We start from the raw sequence: 23,891 nt of genomic DNA, 5'->3' as shown, positions 1-23,891 counted from the left end.
CTGTCACTAGCGAACGATTCTTACTTTACGTAACACACTTTAGTGGTGAATTTGAGGCTGTTTAATATGGCCAAAACCTAACCTTTTGTTTTATTTTTTATTAGTTTGTTCTCAAAAATACCTTTGAAAATGACATCCATAAATGAAGAAGCACAAAAAAACGTTAGATACCGTTCGTTTATCTATTGAACTCAGAACATTGGTCAATTTTAGATTAGTGCTTAAATGTCATCCTTGACTCTAAATCGAGTAGTTAGAGCAAATGATTGAATTTTCCGTCCTGGTCGGTCTGTTTAACATAATTGCAGTTCAGGGGCTACTTGTTTATACCTTTGCCTGTAATTGTTACTGGTAGCTAGTTCATAAAGAGTTTGCATCAAATTAATTAAATTGGCAGACTATTTGATTAAACAGTCTCAAAAGTAATTTCCTTATCATATTCGGGTGAAATTGATTTCATGCAGTAAAGCTTCAAGTTGGTCCACGTTGAAACTCTTTTACCGCCGCTTTGTCTCTTTAAAGCTCGCCTGTCTGCACACATTTGCTTCACAATTAATCACAGCCATTTGAATTCTCGGAGCACAGCATATGCTAGTAGACAAGCTAATTGTATCCATCAATTTTCGCAGCTTGTGTCAGATTTACATTTCAGGCAACTTTAGCGTGAGGCTTCTATGGATTAGCAGGAGAGCGGCACACGTTAAACTTGCCTAATAAACCGCAGGTGTGAAGGAATTACGGTGGAGTTTTTGCATTGGTTGCTGTCATGTTGATATTGGGGTCAATTTGCAGATAAAAAAAATGTCTGCTTGGTATGAATAATTAACGGAGGCTTCTTTCTACTACATGCTAACAAAATTCCAGGAAGGATTATTATTTTTTCATGACCATCTTTAAATTTTAATCATGCTACTAACAGTCGAAATATAGCTGTTGTGTAAACAAGATTTAACCGTTCAGTTTATACATTCGCTGTCGTTGTGGAATATGGCCAACCTTGTGGGATAAACCTGTAACATGCCAAAAACATAACATTCACTGCAATAGAGATGCAGTCATAAACTCATATGTCATAAACTGCTTGCCTTATTCTAAACGGCCTTTTTTATGTGATTATTTAAGTTCCATTTATATGAATGTATGTGTTACTCAAAAATATTCCCCATTTACAAAAAAACAACAGTTCTTTCTCATTTCATTAATCATTTTAAAAAGTAAATATTGCTCTGAAACAGTTCTTAAATACAACAAATCTATGTTAGTTTTAAGGATGTAATGAATTACTCAACTCACAATTTGTACTCATATGTAGAGCCAGACAGAATCTGTGCATGGACATTTTTTGCTATTTCTGCACAGAATTGTGTTAAGAATCTAGGGATTTTTGAAGAATTATTTTCATAACTTAAACCTTAATATATGAAATATAAAGTAATACATTTTAAACTTTTATGTAATGTTTACAATGCTAATTCTATTAGATCCACTTTATTTGGTAAACAAAGCAAGTCTTTCATATAACATCTCCACTAAAAGACAGAAAATTTTACTCTACAAACTGTATTGTACATAAATCATGAATATTTTCATAGAAGTCAGTTATATAACTATAATTAATTTGAAAGCTAAATAAATATAAATTTACACACATTTACCCAAGTAAATAAACAGAATCAAGGATGGGCTAAATTTAGTTTATTCAATTTACCTATACTACATGTCCTTGGACACCTGGAGGAAACCCATGTGAACATGGGGAGAACATGCAAACTCCACACAGAAATGAAAAATGGCCTTGCTGGGATTTAAACCAGCAACTTTCTTGCTGTGGGGCGACAGTGCTATAACCACTGAGCCAATGAGCCCAACCACTGAGCCATACTGATCTCACAATATATTTTTAAGTTTTCAATTATATTTTTAAGTAAAATCAGTTAAGACAATTTAGAAATGAGCAAATGCCCTCTTTTATTTCAGAAATGCTTTTATTTCGAAAATATTTCTTTGTTAAATTAAAATTCATTATATATTTTGTGAAATACAGTTTTTCTCTGTCGCTTTGGTGCATTTCTCACGACACTATTTACATTTGCACAACAGTTAATGCATTTCTCAAAACAATTAGTCATTTGTGCACATCCTAGTAGCAGTTTCTCATTCCTTCCAACAAATTGCAGATGCTTTTGGACATGCATCAATTGCTTTCATACAACTCTCTGCTATTTATAACATTATCATTTGCTTCTGTCATGTCAGTCAAAATTATCTAAACTTGTAAATGCTGAATAGTCATTCCATATAAAACTAATAGCCCTCATTTCATTACTTGAGTCATTACATACAAAAATGTTGAACTAGTTGTCAAAATCTGTCTAGCAAATTTTATAAAAAAAAAAAAAAAATCTTTATTTTTCTGAAAATGTCTTCTAAATTGAACAATTTCATGAGTGATTTACTGACCTGTGTATGTTGTAGGTTCAGTTCCAATATGATCTGCAATATAGTTTTCAGTTGTGCCCAGCTCTGACCAAAGAAAGCTTATGCTTGTTGTAAATAAGGGTGTATTTATTCTTTTGCACAATGCTGTGGATAAATTAGAATTGCAACGAGCAAATGCAGTAAACATGTGAAACATATTCAGTGTCTTGTACTCAGATACCTCACTAAATGCAGTGATGTCTAACTTTGCTGTAGTTTTCAAATGGCTGTGCAAATAGTACAGTATATAGCGCTGTCTCACCAAAATCTGACTTTTTATTCGGATTGGAAAAAAAATGTACAGAGTAAACTGTCGTGATTAAAGCATGACAAAGCCATTTTACTATATTTTTCATAAACAATGGTGTCAAGACTTCATCTTGATGACACTGACACCTTCATTGACATGAATACTTGCTTTTGAGGAATGAGCTATTCATTTTGAGTGACACACTTTTGCAGGTTAGGTTTTGCAGCTTGTACTAATTGTTTTAAGAAATGCATTAACTGTTGTGCAAATGTAAATAGTGTCGTGAGAAATGCAAAAAAGCCACTGAGAAAAACTGTAATAATACGACTTTGTCTGTTCTTTTCCTATCTTTTGACCATTTTTGTTAGTTTTTTACAAAAACATCAGCATATTCACATTTTCTAAAAGACAGACATTCAGTGTTTTCTTTCTAGATGCACCAGACACTTTCTTAGAAACACTCCATGTTACAAAGACTCAATAAGTTAAAGATAGATAGATAGATAGATAGATAGATAGATAGATAGATAGATAGATAGATAGATAGATAGATAGATAGATAGATAGATAGATAGATAGATAGATAGATAGATAGATAGATAGATAGATAGATAGATAGATAGATAGATAGATAGATAGATTAATAGATAGATAGATGTCAACTTGTCAGTGTTTTTACTCTTCAGTGCACTATCACTATCTCTGCCCATTTTTACAAGCGAGTTAAATCATATTATGTTGATGACATTTAACAAAGAGAATGCCTGTTTGATGAAAGAAGCCATACAATTGGCTTCCCCGGACCGACACCCCTTTGATCTGTATGAGGATGGAGCTTTCTCAATATCAACATTTATACTGGCCCTCACTTTAAACTATTTGGTATTTGGCGCCGCTATTGACCATGTCATGTGAGTAAAATGTGTTTCCTGAGATTTACTTAACATCCCAAATGCATCCCAATAACATCACTAACACATTGATTAACAATGACAATAAATATATTGAAATAACTAATCCAATCTTGTGTCAAATTGTAACCAGGAAGTCGGGTAACAATGGATTGAGGATCCATGTGCAGCTTTTTTAAACAGAGAATGGTCAGGCAGGCAACGGTCAACAGGTACAAACAATAGCATGAAGGCAAGCATAGTCAAGTCACAGGCAATAAGGTCAATACAGGTGACAATAACATAAACAATGAAACAAGGCTAGGGTCAAGAAACATGAAAAGACTAGACACAGAGAACACTTGTAATGCTACAGGTTAACAAGTCACAGCAATGTGTGAGGGAATGTGAGCAATGTAAATAGTCTGTGTAATCAGTCTTCCAGCTGTGTGTGTTATCATTGGTGATTCAGTAACAGGTGTGTGTGAGGTGCATGACGAGATTTGTAGTTCATAAGGTGACAGACTCACAGTCCGGGTGATTGTGTATGTTTACCAGCAATCTGCAAGCCTGAATTGCTGTGATCATGACACAAATATGACCAAACTCAACATTATTATTATTATTACCATTTTTTTAAATTGAATTTATATGAGTATATAACCAAATGTTTGGGTTTGTTCATATTTGACCAAGCGTTAAATGTTGAGTGTGGGTATATCTTTTAAGAAATGCAATCCAGCTATGAGCCATGACCAGAACTTACTTACATACTTATTGATTTATTTAAAAAGTGTACATCTATGTGTTAGTAGTGGTAAATATTTAATGTACACTGAAGTTTTACATTTAATACTACTGTGCTTCCTTTATTATTTAATAAAATAAAATAAAATAAATTTTATTTAATTTAATTATTTATTATTTTATTATTCCTTTATTATTTTCCTACATTATTTGGAGGGCTTTACTATAATAGTAAAAAAAAAAAAAAAGCATGTTTGACATGAGTGGTGTCAGAAAGCCTGGTCATACAACGATCAACAAACATCACAGTTTTCTGAATACCTCAGAAATCCTCTTGTTTTCCTGGCAGAGGCTGTAAGGCTTTCCTCATATGAATTCCCTCTTCGTCTCTTAGGCCATCAACGTGCAACGTGACCTGACCTGTACCTACACTTGTTTAACCATCCATGTCTAAGCACCTGCAGCAGGGCCAGTCAGTGGCGACAGGATGACAGTGGCCCCATGGGTTTGAGGGTCTCACAATAACCAGAGAGTTGATTGAGTTCACAACCCTGACCCGTCCACTACTCCTCTCTCTTCCTCTGCTGACTTCACTGCAAACTCATGATAAAGTGTAATGGCCTTCTCCCATGACCGCTGGCCATTTAATTGATTTTTGCACATCGGCGCAGGAGATCTGAATTATCTGAGAGATTTACCAGGATAGATTAACAGGACTGAATGGAGAGTCGGTCTGTGAGGGATTTGTCTTTTTTCTAAAGAAGGGTCAAGGCTCTGTTGTTTGCTTTAAATGAAGACGAAAAATGTAGTGTTTGAATAGTGTGCTATAGAAAGTTTGGGGTCACTCTTTGGAATGTTTTCTGAAGAATTATATAATGAAAATAATTTGTTAAGAGTTTATATAAAGGGCAGTATGGTGGCTCAATGGTTATCACTGTCGCCTCACAGCAAGAGGGTTGCTGGTTCCAGTCCTGGCTGGGCCAGTTGGCATTTCTCTGTGGAGTTTGCATGTTTTCTCTGGGTGTTCCAGTTTCCCACACAGTGGAAAGACATGCGGTATACTGTAGGTAAATTCGATGGACTAAATTAGCCATAGTGTATGAGTGTGTGTGATTGCGAGAGTGTATGGGTGTTTCCCAGTACTAGGTTGTGGCTGGAGGGGCATCCTCTGCAAAAGAAATATGCTGAAATAGTTGGAGGTTCATTTCGCTGTGGCGACCCCTAATAAATAAGAGACTACGGCGAATGAATGAATGAATGTATTGAATGAATTAATTAATGAAAGATTGAATGAATTATTAATTTACAGTGTATCCGGAAAGTATTCATAGCGCTTCTCTTTTTTTGCCCATTTTTTTATGTTACAGCCTAATTCCAAAATCTATTAAATTCAATTATTTCCTCAAAATTCTGCACACAATACCACTTCATGACAATGTGAAAAATAATTTTTTGGAAATCATTGCAAATTTATTTAAAGTAAAACCTGAAAATTTACATGTTCATAATTATTTACAGGTCTTGCTGTGAAGCTCTAAATTGAGCTCAGGTATATTCTGCTTTTGCTGATCATTCTTAAGATGTTTCAGCAGCTTAATTAGAGTTCACCTGTGGTAAATTCAGTTCATTGGACATTTGAAAAGGCATACACTTGTCTTTATAAGGTCCCAGGGTTGACAATGCACGTCAAAGCACAAACCAAGCATAAAGACAAAGGAATTGTCTGTAGACCTCCAAAACAGGATTGTCTCAAGGCACAAGGCTAGAGACGGTCACAGAAACTTTTCTGCTGCTCTGAAAGTTCTAATGAGCACAATGGCCTCCATCCACCGTAAGTGGAAGACGTTTGGAACCACCAGGACTCTTCCTAGAGCTGGCCGACCATCTAATCTGAATGATCGGAGGAGAAGGGCTTTAGTCAGGGAGGTGATCAATAACCTGATGGTCACTCTGTCTGAACTCCAGCGTTCTTCTTTGGAGAGAGGAGAACCTTACAGAAGGAAAACCATCTGTGCAGCAATCCACAAATCAAGGCTGTATGAAGCCACTCCTCACCTGGAATTTGTCTAAAGGCACCTGATGGACTCTCAGACCATTATCTGATGTGATGAGACTAAAATTTCAAGCTGTGGGGATGTTTTTCAGCAGCAGGAACTGGAAGACTGGTCAGGCTAGAGGGAAAGATGAATGCAGTAATGTAAAGAGACATCCTGAATAAAAACCTGCTTCAGAGTATTCTCGACTGGGGCGACAGTTCATCTACCAGCAGGACACTTCCAAAATATCAATGGAGTGGCTTCAAAACTCAGTGAATGTCCTTGAGTGGCCCAGCCAGAGCCCAGACTTAAATCATATTGAACATCTCTGGAGAGAACTGAAAATGACTGAACACCGTCGCTTCTCATCCAACCTGATAGAGGTACTCCAAATATTCAAAAATACTTAAGGCTGTTATTGCTGCCAAAGGTGCATCAACAAAGTATTGAGCAAAGGCTGCGAATACTTATGTACATGTTATTTTTCAGGTTTTTTTTTATTTTTAATAAATTTGCAACAATTTCAAAAAAGAAATTTCACATTGTCATTATGGACTATTGTGTGTACAATTTTTAGGAAATAAATTAATTTAATCAATTTTGGAATAAGGCTGTAACATAAAAAATGGGGAAAAAGTGAAGTGTTATGAATGTTTTTTGCATGCACTGTATATACATTTTTACAGCAAATTACAGAAAACTTTTTAAAAAATTATAACACTGTATGTTAGCAAAGCTGAATTTTCAGCTGCCATGACCCCTATCTTCAGTGTCCTTTTATGATTTAACGATTAAAGGCATAATTCAACCAAAAAAAAACCCATTAGTCAATCTGTGACATACAGTAAAACAGATGTACTGTAAAAGCCACTTGTACTTCAAGATCAGCTTAATGACTAATTTACCCCAAAATGAAAACTTTGTCATCATTTTCTCACATTTGCCTTTTTACAAGCCTGTTTTACTTTTCTTCTTCTTTTGAACACAAAATAAGATATTTTAAAGAAACCTGTAACCATTGGGTCACATGTTTGTTTTTCCTTCAGTGTGTGCTAATTGTTACTCGTTTTCAGCTTTCTTCAAAATATCTATCTTTTTTTTTTTTTTTTTGTGACCATCTGAATAATAATAATAAAAGAAAACAACTCTTAGGGTCTACTCACACTATGCTATCCGAACCGTGCCCAGGCCTGTTTTCTGGATCATTTGAGAAGTGTGAGTGTGCTGAATTGGGCTCAGTTCGCTTGGGGCACAGTTCACCTGAGCACAGTTCACTTGGGCTTTGGTGCGGTACGCTTGTGTGTGAGTGCAAAACGCGCCAAAGCCCAAAACTGAAAGCGAGACAGGACTTTTAATGGACTGTTTTATATGGATTATTCAATAATTCCTACTGTTCAGTAAACGCAAACTGCCGTAGTTTATAAAAGACGCAAACCCCTCACTGCACGACAGCTGCACACCTTCAGCAAGCCTCCTAATTCCTGCAGCACGAAGGCTTTATAATTGTTTATGAGCATCAAAAGTGGCTGATCTGTTCGGCAAAATATCTGACTGTGTGTCACCGCATCTCAAATGACTTAAGCGATATAACTGAAGAAATCTGCACTGTGCTGAGCGAGAGCGCTTCTGACCAGCGCATCATCAATGACGTAAGCGTGCCCAGGCCCGATTGTAATGTGAGTGCGTACCATCAGGGGAGAAGGGAGGGTGGACGTGTGCTTTGGCCCCGTTCGAGGGAACTGTACAAAGTGTGAGTACACCATTAAAGGTTTGTAACCACATGACGTGGAGTAATTAGTGAGTACATTTTTATTTGAGGTGAACTATCCCTTTAAGAATAATTTCTTATTTTTTAATCAACATTGAAAACAGTTGCTCTGTCAATACTGTATATTTGTGGAAAACCATGACATTTTTTTTTTCTGGGTTGTTTGTTGAATAGAATGAGGTTAATTTGAAAAACAACTTTGTATCAGTGTATTTTAATGTCTTAATATCACCTTTGAATGATTTAATGTATGCTTCTTAAATAAAATTATTACTTTCTTAATAATTACTTTCTTAATAATAGTCTTATTTCTTAAATGTCACCCCACATTTTTTCGATAATCAGCGTTAATTTATTTTTAAATTTAGTTAATTTATTACTTTCTTAATAATAGTCTTAATACTTAAATGTCACCCCACATTTTTTCGCTAATCAGCGTTAATTTATTTTAGCACAGCCACAATGAAAGCATGAATTAGTCACATTTCAAATGGAAGATACTGTAATATTATTAAAACATTTACAGACATCAAATTCACCAGTAACTCCGGCACTATTGACCGCAGAGTTTAATGATTAAAATGATTGGCTGATATTTGTGCTTCTTAGTTATATCCACTGTCAGTCCCAATATTACTCACCCAAACCTGAAATTCAGCTCACTTAAAGGTTCATTTTCCTGCACAGACAGATTGTTTGCTTTATAAAGCATTGTTGTATAATCAGGAGACAATATAATAATATTTTTATGTTGCCTCTATATGTTTTTTATTTATTTATAGGCTCTCAAAATGCCAGTAGGCATTGCACTGCATGTTATGAATTACCACCGACCACAGTTGATTAAAAATCATCTTTTATTTGATTTACTTTTTTTTTTCAAATGGAAACTAGAGACAAGCTTTAAGAAAAGCATTTTTTTTTTTTTTGCAGTGCAGAACTATATTTAATAACATCCGCCTCCATCCTCATCAATCATTCCAATCTGTCACTCATCCAGTTCTCCTATTGCATAAAATTCTGCCCATATGTTTAGCAATAAAACACATAAACATTAAGCATGATGGAACAAAACAAGTCTATAAAAGGAACAGAACGGCTAAGATCTTCCAATTTAAAAACTCCAAACAAGCAGAACATTCTTATCCCAAATATAAAAAGGTTAAATTGGGGATTGCAGAGCTTGTTGAAAATAAAATCTTCAGTGCATTAATAATCCAAGATGGAGAGTTGAACCTGTCACTATCCGTCGAGAGTTTTATGGGAAGCAATGTTCCCAGACCCATCTCTATATGCTATATCTTCTGGCCACTGGAGTGTGACTGAAATCGCTTGAATGAATCGATCAGGTTCTCCCTTTGCAGTACAATCCTCTCTGCATCACCACCCCCCCCCCCCCTTCTCAAACTGAAACATGCCACTTGCTTGAAGTTTGGGAAAGCCATTTTGGACACAATGGTGGGCACTTAAAAGCCCTGGGAAATAAGACAGAGGTCAGAGTTGGCGGAGGGAGGTAGAGCGTAGCATTGGAAGTCAATATATGGCAGTGGGTTAGAAAGAAGAGAGATGGAAGGAGGGCATGGGGTGTTAATAGAATGAAAGAATCAGCAGGATGAGCCAGAGCCAGTCCGGCATGCAGTGTTGACAGGTAATCATTGAATGTCAACCATGAGGAGGGAACAGAAGCGAGCAGGACTCGGTCTCTTTACTGTTTTTAGTGTCTCTGATGGTGGATGACAGCCGATGAAGTGCCACAGTAATCCCACTGTGAGGACTGAAACTTTCCGGAATGAGACAATTTTTTCAGATGGCCTTAGCTAATGATTTGTAGCATCTGAAAGCTGAAATGAATGCAGGTTCAGGTACTGGACCTACTATCACTTAGACCAGTTGTTCTAGGGGACATTTTGTCTTTTTTTATTTGAAGGAACATTTATTGTGTCCTAGAAATAAGTACATACAGTACATTCACTTGCAGTGACATTGTGTAATGAAACAGATATTAAAAAAAAACTTTAGATATAAAAAAAAAAAAAATATATATATATATATATATATATATATATATATATATATATATATATATATATATATTTATATAAAAATGGGGTTGGAAATATTCTTGGATTTTGGAAAATGTCTGTTATTTTTCACCAAAACTATATGTATTTGGTCAAAAAACTTTGGATTATAACATTAAAAAAATTTGTTACAATTTAAAATATTGGCTTTCTATCTTAATAAAACACTTAATTTATTTATTTCATGGTAAATCAGATTTTTCAGCAGCCATTACTTCAGCAATCTTACTTTTTTAAATAATGATAAGTTTGAGTTATTTATTTATTCATTTATTTTTTTGATTATTTAAGCATTTTTGTCACATAAGGGTCTGGGATAACAGAGCTGAGGATCCACATGCAGTTTATTAAGAACAGTAGTCAACAGTCAAACATGTAGCAAACAGGAGCATAAAAGTAGGAATGGTTGACATCAAAGTGACGTTTCGGTGAGATCCCGAAATGAAAGTGTTTCGAATTAGAATTAAAACACCAGGTCATGTGATTTAAGCGATTCAATACATCTGTCATTTCAGAAGTGTTCTGAGACCTGGCAAATCTGCGTTTGACTGACAGGGTCGCAGAAAAATCCCTATTTCATGTAGCCTAGTGCAGGGGTTCCCAAACTTTTCAGCCCGCGACCCCCAAAATAAAAATGCCAGTGACTCGCGACCCCCAATATCCTCTGAGGTGGTTATAAATACAGAAACCTTGCATGCAATAAGGCAGACACACCAATTAAATTTGTGTCAGTGCTTTAAATGTGCCAGAAAGTATAACCTGATGTTGTAAAATCAAAATGCATCTGACACTATTGCTGCCTTTAATATAATGTAATTACCCCAGGGGTAGTAACTAGTAACTATAAGCTACTATAGTAACTATATAGTATATAGTAACTATAAACGACTATTTTTATTTTCAGTATAGTTATGGATAAAATATGTTAATTCTTATGGTTTGATAAAAATAAATAGATTTTTGGAAATCACCAGGCGACCCCCCTTCATTGCCCCGTGACCCCTCGGGGGGTCCCGACCCCCACTTTGAGATCCACTGGCCTAGTGGACTACGTATGCACAGACTAAAGCCTGGTTCATACTTCAGCATGCATTTATACGTATACTATACATTTGTGTTCCTCTGCAATGACACTTCCGAAACGCTAACTGGCAGTAGGTGTTTATGTTCCTCTGTGTCGAGTTTCTTCACTGGTGTTTTGTTTTTTTCTGAGCGCCTCCTTAATGTATAATTGGCTCAAACTCGCTCGTTTGAGGAAAAATAAAAAATAAAATCTGCGCACTTGCAACAACTTCATTTATAACAAACACAAAGCAACAGTCTCCATCTGGAGCTCCTTCAAAGGACTCAACACGTTACAGGGCTCGCACATCTCTCACCTCTGCCCACACTTGTCAGCATCACCTAGCTGACCAATCACAGAGCTTGCGCTGTATCACCCTGGATTCGAACTCATTAGCTTAGCATGCTAGTCTGGAACTCTCACTGGTCTACAAAATCACTTGAAGCCTCAACTCTACAACAAGGGTTTAATACATCAATTTGCTTAATAATATTTTACTGAATCTGTTCCAGAGGAATCCATCAAAATGATCACTAGGTGTCACTAGAGAAACTTTTGAAGCTTCGACACATTTGCTTCGACTATTTTAGTGTTTCTTAAAGCCTTGCTTTGCCCGCCACCGCATAAAGATCGTGGTCCAAAACCGGCAAAAAGTCAGTACAGACAACAAAGAAATAAAATAAACGGTAAAACAAATCAAGGGTCAAAACATGGCTAGACAAGGCAAAGAACCACATACATGATGCTCAGAAACAGAAACAAAATTCAGCAATGCATGAGTCAATGTGAGCTGTTTATATAATCTGTGTAATTAGTACTTGAGCAGTTCTCAGCTGTATGTGGGTAATCAAAGAAGAACCGGAACAGGTGTGTGTGGTAGGATTTGTAGTTGTAGTGCCAAAATGTTACTTTCTGTAATGCATATATTTCATTACATCCAGTCATTATTATTATTATTTTTTATCAAACATGTTTGTAGTTTCATCAGTTAACGTTTGTTGATGTATTGACTAACATTAACAATTATATTCTAACATTAATAAATGTATTGTTGATGTATTGTTGTATTGTTGTTGTTGTTTATATATATATATATATATATATATATATATATATATATATATATATATATATATATATATATATATATATATACTACTATATACATATATAACTGTTTATGTTTATAAACTGAACACAGTCAATTCAGGTGTTTAGAACTGTATTTTTGTGACATCTGTGAGTTGATTTTCTGGTTTCTTGACATTAAGGAGGAGGCAGCAAACTAACTAACCGGAATTTCAAAATTATACAAAATCCACTGGATCTACCTGAGCTTTATTTTTGTGACATCTATGAGTCGTTCCTACTGTAGAGTGTCATTCGCTTGTAAAGTTTCATGACAGTTAACTCAAGGTTTTAGAACAAAAGTAAACCAAATTCCAAAATCAAACCAAGCTCAGTGGATTCACCCCAGCTAAGTGTTATATCTGTGAGTTGTTTATGTCGTAGTGTTCCAGACTGATCAATTATATGGTTTCATGACATTTAGAAAGAGACAGTGAACCAACTTGCTAGGTCTTTGAACAAAACTATACCAAACTCAGTAAATGTATCAATGCTGAGTGCTATTTTTTGTCACATCTGTGAGTTGTTTCCATCACCGAGTGCCGAGACTGTTTAAATTTATAAGGTTTCATGACATTTAAGCGGAAGCAGCAAGGCAACTCAGACAGTTTTATACCAAAACAAAATCAAACCATGTTTTATTTATTATTATTATTATTATTATTATTATTATTATTATTATTATTATTATTATTATTATCATTTGTAATGGAATCATTTAATCAGCCTCAAATCGTCATTTACAATTTTGGTCATATTGGGCTAATTTTATTTAACAATATTAATAAAAACATGTATTATTGTTATTAACAATAAGACATGCTTTAAATAAGGTTTTACATGTGTAAATGTTAAAATGTCTATAAAAATATTAACCACTGAATGATTTTAATGTCATATTTGTGTTGTTAATATAGCCTGGTTTTAAATGTTATATTTATATACGGTTGAAATCAGGATTATTAGCCCCCCTATTTATCAGCCTAACCGGCTGTCTGTGTGTGTCCTAACACCCCAGTATAGTGAAGAGGACTTTACTATACTGCTCAGTGTTGTTTTTCGGATGGGATGTCTGTGGTCGAAAAATTTCTGCCCAAATTTGCCCACTGGCCTCTGTCCATCATGGCCTCCTAACCATCCCCATATCATAATTGGCTTCATTACTCTGTCTCCTCTCCACCAATTAGCTGGTGTGTGATCTGGCGCAATATGGCTGCCGCCGCGTCATCCAGGTGGATGCTACAATGGTGGTGGATGAAAAGATTCCCCCAAAAATGTGTAAAGCACTTTGAGTGTCCAGAAAGCGCTATATAAATGTAAGGAATGTTTTTTTCTAAAAATTGTATTTATGGATGCCAAACACATTAACACATTAAGTGAGATTTTAGACCATAAGCAAAACCAAACTCTGTAAATTCACAACTCTCAAATTCTCAAATTCTCAAACTCTCAAATTCTCAAACTCAAATTCATTCTGCTCTTTATTTTTAGTGTTTTCCAACCAGAACCCGTTTCTTTCTCTCCACTTTTTCAGGCCTGCTGGCTTCGGGACAGTTCCTGCGAGGAATTTCCAGCAGTGGATACTTCATCCTGCAATCGCCAAAGGGTTATCTGTCCTCGCGGTCGGTGATGCTGTGACAGACACATCTTTCACGCTCTGATCTTCCCGAGGGGGAGCCACTGAGGATTAGCTGGCAGACGATGCATCAGGGGGAGGAGGAGAGGCCGTGTTTATCTGCTGTCCCCGTGTCACAGAGAGCTTCTGAGGAGCATTCGGCTGCCAGCGGCTTCAGCGGCCCTCCGACATCCAGCTGTTCACCTCACTGCCACAGCTAAAGTGATGAGTCCCAGCCTTCCCTTTCAGGTACAGACCACCATCTCCTCGCTCTAATTGCCCGCTATAGCCCAATTCCCCAGTCTGGGCTCTGCTGTCTCAGAGTCGGTAATGTGTGGAAGTGTACAGTGTTGCTTGAGAGGTCTCTGCCAAGCAGCGTTTCCTCTTTTCCATGTGCAACTGAAGCTAATGAAGAGAAATAGCTGCCATTTTGGGTCCCCACGCTCACTGCATGTCACTTAGAGGAGACATCTATTCATTCAATTATAAGAGCGGCCTGACAAGGTGACTCAGCTGTGGGTTTCTCATTGTTTATAGTATGATCAGTATTTTAAAGTGTTTTACCAGTACAGTTGAGTATTTTAAAAATGTAGTGTCTTTTTTTACTCATGATTTTTAGTGCATAGCGAGTTTGGCAGGTTAGCTTGGTCGTGTTGTGTGGTTTTATGGTATTTGTGGTGATATTATTATTATTTTTTTATTTTAAATTGTTTTAATATTGTGTTTTAAAGCACTTAACCAGTACATTTGAGTATTTTACTAAGGTAGTGTATTTGTTTACTCATGTATTTTAGTGCATTTCAGGGGTTTGGCAGGTTAGCTCGACTGTGTTGTGTGGTTTTGTGTTTTTTGTGGCGATATTATTATTATTATTATTAGTGCAGTCAAAATTAGTGCGTTAACGCATGCGATTAATTTGAAATATTTAACGTGTTTGAACAAATTAATACAATTAACGCAGTTGCAGTTATTTTATTTCCTGTTGTGGCCGTTGTGGGTTCAACATGCAAAGAAATATGGATAAGACCAAGGAAGCACTTTTTGAAGGCAAGTTTCAGTATAAAACAATAAATGTCTCATCACCAGGCTATCAAGCGTTTTCTCCAGAGTTTCATGCAATTACGGTTGTTTCATTTTTATCTTTTGTCTTTTGTTTTAATGGAATTTGATACCGCATGGCGAACGGAAAGAAAAACCTCCGCATTTCTTGACTCGATGGTCCTTTAAGGTAATCAAAAATCGTTGCTTACATGGTAGACTCTTAATCAGAGTATTATCTTAATCATATCGAAATCAGAGTATTGGTGTCCATTTAAATGAAGTGCCAAAACAAGTCGCGAGCTGTCAAAAGACAATGCATTCCTCTGCCTTTCAGCATGCGCCCTCCAATGTTTTATTAGGATTAACCTGTTTTCCCCTTAAACGCAACTTTTGTAAAACGGCTGCTTAGTTTAAGCAAGTTCGATGAACATGCTCAGGCATGTTGAATCTGAAGGGAGTCACTCCGGCTGCCCTGTCCTGCGCGCGTTGTGTGCACCTGCAGTTTGGCAGGTTAGCTTGGCCGTGTTGTGTGGTTTTATGGTTTTTGTGGTGATATTATAATTATTAAAACATTTTAAATGTTTTATTTTTGTGTTTTAATTCACATTACCAGTACATTTGAGTATTTTACCAAGGTAGTGTGTTTGTTTATTTGTGTATTTTAATGCATTATAGGGGTTTTGAAGGTTAACTTGACCATGTTGTGTGGACCAAATGTGTGGATACATTAGAATAATAGTGAACACATTCATTCATGTATTCATTTTCCTTCAGCTTAGTCTCTGTTTTAAAGGTTGCCACAGCGGAATGAACCACCAACTAATCCAGTATATGTTTTACACAGTGAATGCCCTTTCTAGCTGTAACCCAGTATTGAGAAACCGCCCTACACACTCATATCCTATGGCCAATTTAGTTTATTCAATTCACCTGTACCACATGTCTTTGGAATGTGGGGTAAACGGGAGCACCCGGAGGAAACTCACGCAAATACAGTGAGAACATGCAAACTCTACACAGATACGCCAACTGATCCAGCCGAGACTTGAACCAGCATCCTTCTTGCTAACCACTGAGCCACTTTGCCATTATGGTAAACACATTTACTGTAGCAATTTATCAAATTAACACAAACTTACATTTTAGCATGATGATTGATTCGCTGTCTGATTGATGTTATTATGGGTCATATACTGGACTACTTTTAAAGGCCGTCATAAGTTTATTCATAAATGTAATCATTACAGCTTTTAATAAAGTTTCATATCACCTTTTTATTGTATTTAAAACTAAAGGATCTTAAATATATTTTTAAATAGTACATATTGGATTTGATCTGATTTAATGATTTTCCATGTGATATGTTTTTGTTTTTATTTTAGATTAATGATCTTAATGGATGTAATTAGTTTGTGAATGCATTATTATGCAATCACCTGAGCAGATTTTTGTGCATGAAAGACTCACAAGTGGCAGATTAACCTGCAGCTGCATCTCAGACATGGCCGGAAATCAATGATGTATGACTATTTAATGATATTTTCATGTTAGATGTTTTTATATTTATTTTGGAAGAATGAAGTAATCAGAGAACTGTTATAAACTGATTTATTTATTTGTTCATTTTATTATTTTGTTTTTAAATTAACATTCATAGAATTATACACTTACAGTATAAATCTGGTTGGACAACATGGCTAAGCAGAGGTTTCTCATTGTGTGATATGAAAGCTTTTCACAAATCCAGTGTAGCTTTTCACTGATATATTGTAGTGTATTGTAGGGGTTTAGCAGGGTAGAATGACCCTTTTGTGTGGTTTTTGTGGAGCTGTTAGCCAATCAGCCTCATATTGTCATTTTATTATTGGTCATATTGTGCTGGACTGATTTTTAAGGACATTACTTTATTCTGAAGTGACAATAATAGATGGTTTAAACTTATTCTTTTCCCTAACAGCAATTTAAAAAAAATAATAATAATAATAAAATAAAAATGGCAGTCACCTCCAGCATTTTGGATGATTTTCACCTCAACTGTACAGCCCTTAAAGTATTTTCTACATTCTACCTTTTGTATTCATGCTTAAAATATATATTTATTCAGGAATACATTTTTGACAGATAAAAAAAAAAAGTTTTTTTTTTTTTTTTTTACCAATGCATTAAGTAATACGTTTTTTTTTTTTTTTTAAGAGTATATGCACACACATAATATACACAAAGAACTTCGGCCAGACCTCATAAAGAAGGTAGTAAGCTGAAGGAAGGTGAAAGCTAAACAGATTCTGTGTCTGTAAAGGAATCTCTCTCACACAGTTCTTCGATTTAGTGGTATACAAAATGGTCAAAGCGTGAATGACCAGACGCTGAGTCCATCAACACCAGCCCATTTAGCTGTGTTCAACTTTATGTTTTGCACCCAGGATACCAAGAAAACAGAAGATTTCCACAGATTTTTAGCCCATCATTGAGTCTATTTATTTACTTGTGTATTTATTCAGTTTTTAAATTAATTTCATGAATATTATTGTGATATAATAATAGTAATATTAAAATGTTCATATGATTTATTTACAGTGCAGTTTGTAAAGTCATATTTTGTTTCTTTTCGTGGATATATTATATGAGAGACTTGCTTTGTTTTCCAAATAAGTGAATCTAATTGGATTTTCATTGTAAACATTAAATAAAAGTAAAAAAATATATATATTATTTTTATTTCATATATTATGTTTTTATATACTCCCAAAATCTCTCAGAATAAATCTTTTTTTTTTTTTTTTTTACAAAATTCTCTGCAGAAATAGCAAAAAATGTCCAGAGATGTCACAGATGGCCCTATTTATGATTGTAAGGTCAGTATTAATTTTAAAAGAACATTTATTACAATTGGACGGATATTATAAACATTTAACTATTTAAAACAATTTGACAGTCTGGCAAGATCATTGCTTCACTGATTAGGATTACTACGTAACCCCGGAAGGGACGTAGTGGAGGAGAAAAAAATTGGCTGGGTGAAAAAAAAAATAATGGGTGAAAGAAAAAAATGGGTGGGAGGAAAATATATATTTCTAAGTTTTTGCATTCTCTCGCAAAGTTTTGCGTTCCCTCGCAAAGATGTTTTGCGTTCCCTCGCAAAGATGTTTTGCGTTCCCACGCAAAGTTGTTTTGCGTTCCCTCGCAAAGATGTTTTGCGTTCTCTCGCAAAACTGTTTCTCCACAAACACTTCCTGTTGACTTCACTCACGTAAACCCTCCCGTTTTTGCTGAAATTCTCCCATATTTTACCATTCTATCCCACTTTCTTTACATTACTGTGCGCTGATTGTCGCCTTTCACTTTGCAACCTCTTAACCAGTGAATTAAGGGTGGAGCCGAACCCGAATACGGTATTCGGAAAGGCACGAATAGCGTGTTTTTACGAATACTTGATTCGAACAAATACTTGAAAAATTATTTGTATTCGGGAGCAAGAAAAACACTATATAAAAAAGCAGCGTTTCCTCATGAGACCACAGTGCATGCCCGCGTGAGTGAGTGAGTGAGAGAGAGAGAGAGAGAGAGAGAGAGAGAGAGAGAGAGAGAGAGAGAAAGACACACGCTCAGTGCAAAACGCGCCAAAGCCCGAAACTGAAAGCGAGACGTGACTGTTAAGGGACTGTTTCATATGGATTTATTAATCATTCTTACTGTTCAGTGATCGCAAACTGCCGTAGTTTATTAAAGACGCAAACCTCTCACTGCACGTCAGCTGTGCGCCTTCAGCAGACCTCCTCATTCCTGCAGCACGAGAGCTTTATGATTGTTTATGCGCGCCAAAAGTGGCGGATCTGTCCGGTAAAATATCTGACTGCGTGTCACCGCATCCCTAAGGACTGTTTGGCGAAATATTTGACTGCATGTCACTGCATAACAAACGACTGAAACGATATAACTAGAGAAATCGCCACTGTGCGTATGGCAAGCCGTTTTAGCATTTAAACCTTGTTGAGACTATCCATGAATATATTTAGAGATATCTCTAATTATATTTTGACTTGTCATAATTATAATTCAGATTGGAAATATCTGCAAATATATTATGACTGACTAGTCATATTCCTCCATTGACTTCCATTGAAAAATATTTGCAGATATCTCTAAATAAACAAACAAACAAACTTTGTGTCTTTTTTGTGGCTGGCAGATGATAATAGCAAGGCTGCATCTTTTAGTATTATATAGAATACTTTTGTTCTGCCAGATCTCCCAGGCAGGGTTTTATTTAGATTTATTTAGCTTTTTTTTGGAATTCTGTCCATTGGAAAAAAGTTCTTTCAGAAGAAGAACAGTTTTTTGAAGTATTATTTGTTTTTATTCTGTCTATTCAGTGTCCTTAAACAAGAACGGTGGTGGTGGGGTTCATAATATTCACAATGGTATTTTATTAGTTGTTGGTTTAACCATGGATGAGATAATGGCTTCTATGTTATTTTCTTTTCAATGACATTTCTTATCACATGTTCAAAAACAACAGCCAATATTGCATATCTATAATTTATATAATGGGTATAATTAAACAATACTTTCACTATAACATAAATTAGAAGTGTAATAGAAAAAATATATATTTCTGCGCCATTTTGAATTTTACTCGAATACAAATACAAATACAACTACAAATACTTTTCCCCCTCAACAAATACAAATACAAATACAAATACCGGCTGCTCCGCACATCCCTACAGTGAATGCATGTTTAAGCGCTGACTGACAGACGCGCTTCGTACAATAAACTGATCCCAGATCAGCGTCTGTACGCGCCATTTAAAGGGACACTTCTGTTACCAAACAAGTGCGCAGCAAATGAATCTCATGTTTTGTTTAGTTTGATAACAGAGGTGTCTTTGTAAGAATGCACAGATCTATAATGAAAGCAGTCCATTACTTTAGAAACTGTTTGTGCTCATTTAAGAGAAAATAAGCTGTTTAAAATAAAACATGCAGGACGGAGATGTTTCATATTATTCAGTGTATTTGTCTGTTTAAACATACACCCGCTCCTCTGTAAATGGCGTGTACATATGCTGATCTGGGATCAGTTTACTGTACGAAGCGCATCTGTCAGTCAGCGCTTATACATGCATTCACTGGTTCATAGGTAGCATACGCACAGTAATGTAAAGAAAGTGGGATAGAATGGTAAAATACGGCCGGGAGAATTTCGGCAAAAACGGGAGGGTTTACGTGAGTGCAGTGAACAGGAAGTGTTTGTGGAGAAACAGTTTTGCGAGGGAACGCAAAACATCTTTGCGAGGAAACGCAAAACAACTTTGCGAGGGAACGCAAAATATCTTTGCGAGGGAACGCAAAACATCTTTGCGAGATAACGCAAAACATCTTTGCGGGATAACGCAAAACATCTTTGCGGGATAACGCAAAACATCTTTGCGAGGGAACGCAAAACATCTTTGCGAGGGAACGCAAAAAACTTAGAAATATATATTTTCCTCCCACCCATTTTTTTTCTTTCACCCATTATTTTTTTTTCACCCACCCATTTTTTTTCTCCCCCACTACGTCCCTTCCGGGGTTCCGTAGATTACAAATTAGATTACATATATACTGTATCAATTCTAAAGGCAATATTTACTTCATTTGAAGTAACAGTTGTTTATAAAATTGTGTATGCGAGATAAATATTAGTAATAACACATTTAGCAATTTGATTTATTTCACTATTGCAGTTATTAAAGGTCATATTATACTAGACTGTTTTTATAGACATTAAACGGATAGATGAATGAATAGATGGATTAATAAATATAACATAAAACTTATGTGTTTTTAGTTAGATTGATTGATTAATTTTAGTGGTGTAACAGATCACAAATCTTGCGATGTAAATCACACTATGAACAGCAATACACAAATATCTTTACAAATGAAAAAGTATTAAAGGATTAAAATTTGACAAAAAATATTATTTTCTACACAAATATAAAAACCACTGCTTTTATGCCTTCTTCCTCACGGGAGGCTTTTTTAGTTTATTTGTGACAATTTGCTTTTGTATAATGTTATTACTATTAGCAGTATTATTTCTTATATGCACATTTATATTTGTTTTGTTAAAAACAAGCTTAGATTTGCCCACCTGTCAGGTTTTAGACCATATGGGGCACAGCATGTGTATTTGGATATAACCCAGTTTTCTGACCACACTTATTATTGTTTATTAATTTGTTTGCTGGAAATTAGAACTGAATTTAGAAATAGTTTTGAAACAAATATTTGCGTTTAACAAACTAAATTTATTATGTATAGACTAATAGATGTCTGTGCGTACAACACGTTTCTTTATTCCTGAAAGAGAGTGAAAGTTAAATTAAAAGCGCTCAGTTTTTCCACCTACAAAGTCTGCCAAATAAATAGCAAATGCACTATGGCGCGACACAACTGACTCTTAAAGGGAATGGGAGATGAGATTCTGATTGGTTTATTCTCAAAACACACCTATAACTCATTAAGAGAATAAATTCAACCCTGTTAGACCATACGCCACAGCGCATAGTGGATTTTTTCCATCTTTAAAATAGCAAAAGTGAATTCTGACACGCCCTGAATGCTTTTGCACCCTGCGCTTTGGACTTTGCGCCTAGATCATCAAAATAGACCCCTATGCTTTTGAATCAGCAAAACTAGGAAGGAGACAAATATCATTTGGTTTCCATTCATTCCTTTATCTTCTTTTCAGCTTAGTCCCTTTATTAATCCGGGGTCGCCACAGCGAAATAAACCACCAATTTATCCAGCATGTTTTTAAGCAGCGGATACCCTTCCAGCTGCAACCCATCACTGGGACAATTTAGCTTACCCAACTGACCCTTCGCTAAGCCCCACCCTCCTCAGTTACTGTTGCTATGCCTGTCAAGCTTTTGTGCCTGGCACATCTATTACTGTGTGTGTCAGACATTGCCAGGGATATAATTAGTCATTTTTGGCGAACAAGTGAGATATCTGAGAAAGCCAGACTGCGATATGCATTACAGGGGTATATTCACGACATAATAGGCAACCAATTAGAGAATAATTTAATCAAAATTGAAGCTAGGATAGCCTAGCCGCCTCATACGCTGACCATTCAACAGCTTAGCTCATGCACAGCAGGAGTGGTGAAGTTTAAAAATAATCTAAAAATAACAAATTAAACCACAATTTCTCTTTTTTAGCCAAAAAGCCTGATAAACTATTGTTGTGCAATGAAATATATCGTTACCCACTGGCGAGGAAACACACATAGACAGTGCTTCTACATAATTCACAGAATGGCAGGCAGAAAGGGGAAACTGATGGTTCTGTGCTGAATATTAGCATCATTAACAAACAACAATGTACAGTAGCTATAACTCTCAGTATGTTTTTTTGCTCTGTATACAGTTTCTATTCTAATTTGCAATTAGGTGGAAGAAATAAATAAATTGAAATGCAAACAAAGTTAAATAGCAGAAGTGAACAATTAGATTTTCCCTACCAGCAAATATTACTTTATATATATATATATATATATATATATATATATATATATATATATATATATATATATATATATATATATATATATATATATATATATATATATATATATATGTATATGTGTGTGAGTGTGTGTGTGTGTGTGTATATATATATATATATATATATATATATATATGTATATATATATATATATATATATATATATATATATATATATATATATATATATATATATATATATATATATATGTATATATACATATATACATATACATATATATACATATATATACATATATACATATACATATATACATATATATATATATATGTGTGTGTGTGTGTGTGTGTGTATACAGTATATATATATATATATATATATATATATATATATATATATATATATATATATATATATATATATATATATATATATATATATATTAGGGCTTGCATAGACTAGTCGACTAGTCGAGCGATCGACTACTTCAATCACTAGTCTAGGCTGTCAAAAGCAATCGACTAATCCAGCGTGCATTTACCATAAATGACAACAAAACGACAGACGTATCCAACAAACATCACGATCCAAGGTTAAAGCTTCCAACTACAACTGAGGATTAAATTCAAGATTATTTACATTATCTACATTAACACCACAGGGAATCCTCTTGAATGGTAGTTACATGGTCTCCGCTACATTAATTCTTCCGTGGCGGGCGCCAGACCAAAAAAAACATAACAGCTTCCCATTCAGAATATTCTGTTGTCTTTTTAAAATAGCTGGTTATAATCGCACCAAAACTTATTAAAAGATACGTGAATTATAACAGCGCAAACTTTACTGTGTGTGCGTCATTTGTTTAACCCTTTAAGGTTACGTGCTGACCGACTGACTGACTGACTGACTGACTGACTGGTGCGTGATGCGTGAGGCCAGTAAACACGACAGCTTGCAGTTAGATTTACAGTTTCTATAAGTATACTTTATAGTATCTATTGCTCTGCATATTATGATTTTATCTCAATAATTTTGCGCGCAAGCAAAGAGATTGAAATAACGCCATAGGTGTTTGGTAGATCTGTATAAAAAAAGCCTGCCGCCACAGCTGGAAAAAATCCTATAGGAAACACCGAGTAATGTAATAAACATCAGTTTCCTCTAAGCTAGCGAAATAATTTTTTGCTATCCCTGCCACCAGCAGACGAAGTGAAAGAGATTTTCTTTGGCCGGCAACACTGTAACACCACAACTTTTTCCTTCATCATTATA

General features: G+C 35.3%; 1 protein-coding gene across 3 annotated transcripts in view; it reads left to right on the top strand.

The window, feature by feature from the left end:
- The window catches only part of thsd7ba (thrombospondin, type I, domain containing 7Ba), a 435,675-nt gene that overhangs the window by 89,609 nt on the left and 322,175 nt on the right, over positions 1-23,891 (top strand). For all 3 annotated transcript variants that reach the window (XR_015499198.1, XM_087267488.1, XM_087267487.1), the window contains one exon: positions 13,976-14,305. The gene's annotated coding sequence lies outside the window, so the exon portion shown is untranslated. The remainder of the gene's footprint in view (positions 1-13,975; positions 14,306-23,891) is intronic.

The sequence above is a fragment of the Danio rerio genome, chromosome 9 (assembly GCF_052040795.2).
Source record: "Danio rerio strain M-AB ecotype USA chromosome 9, GRCz13ab, whole genome shotgun sequence".
In the NCBI taxonomy this organism is placed as follows: domain Eukaryota; kingdom Metazoa; phylum Chordata; class Actinopteri; order Cypriniformes; family Danionidae; genus Danio; species Danio rerio.
This window is presented reverse-complemented; position numbering and strand designations above follow the sequence as displayed.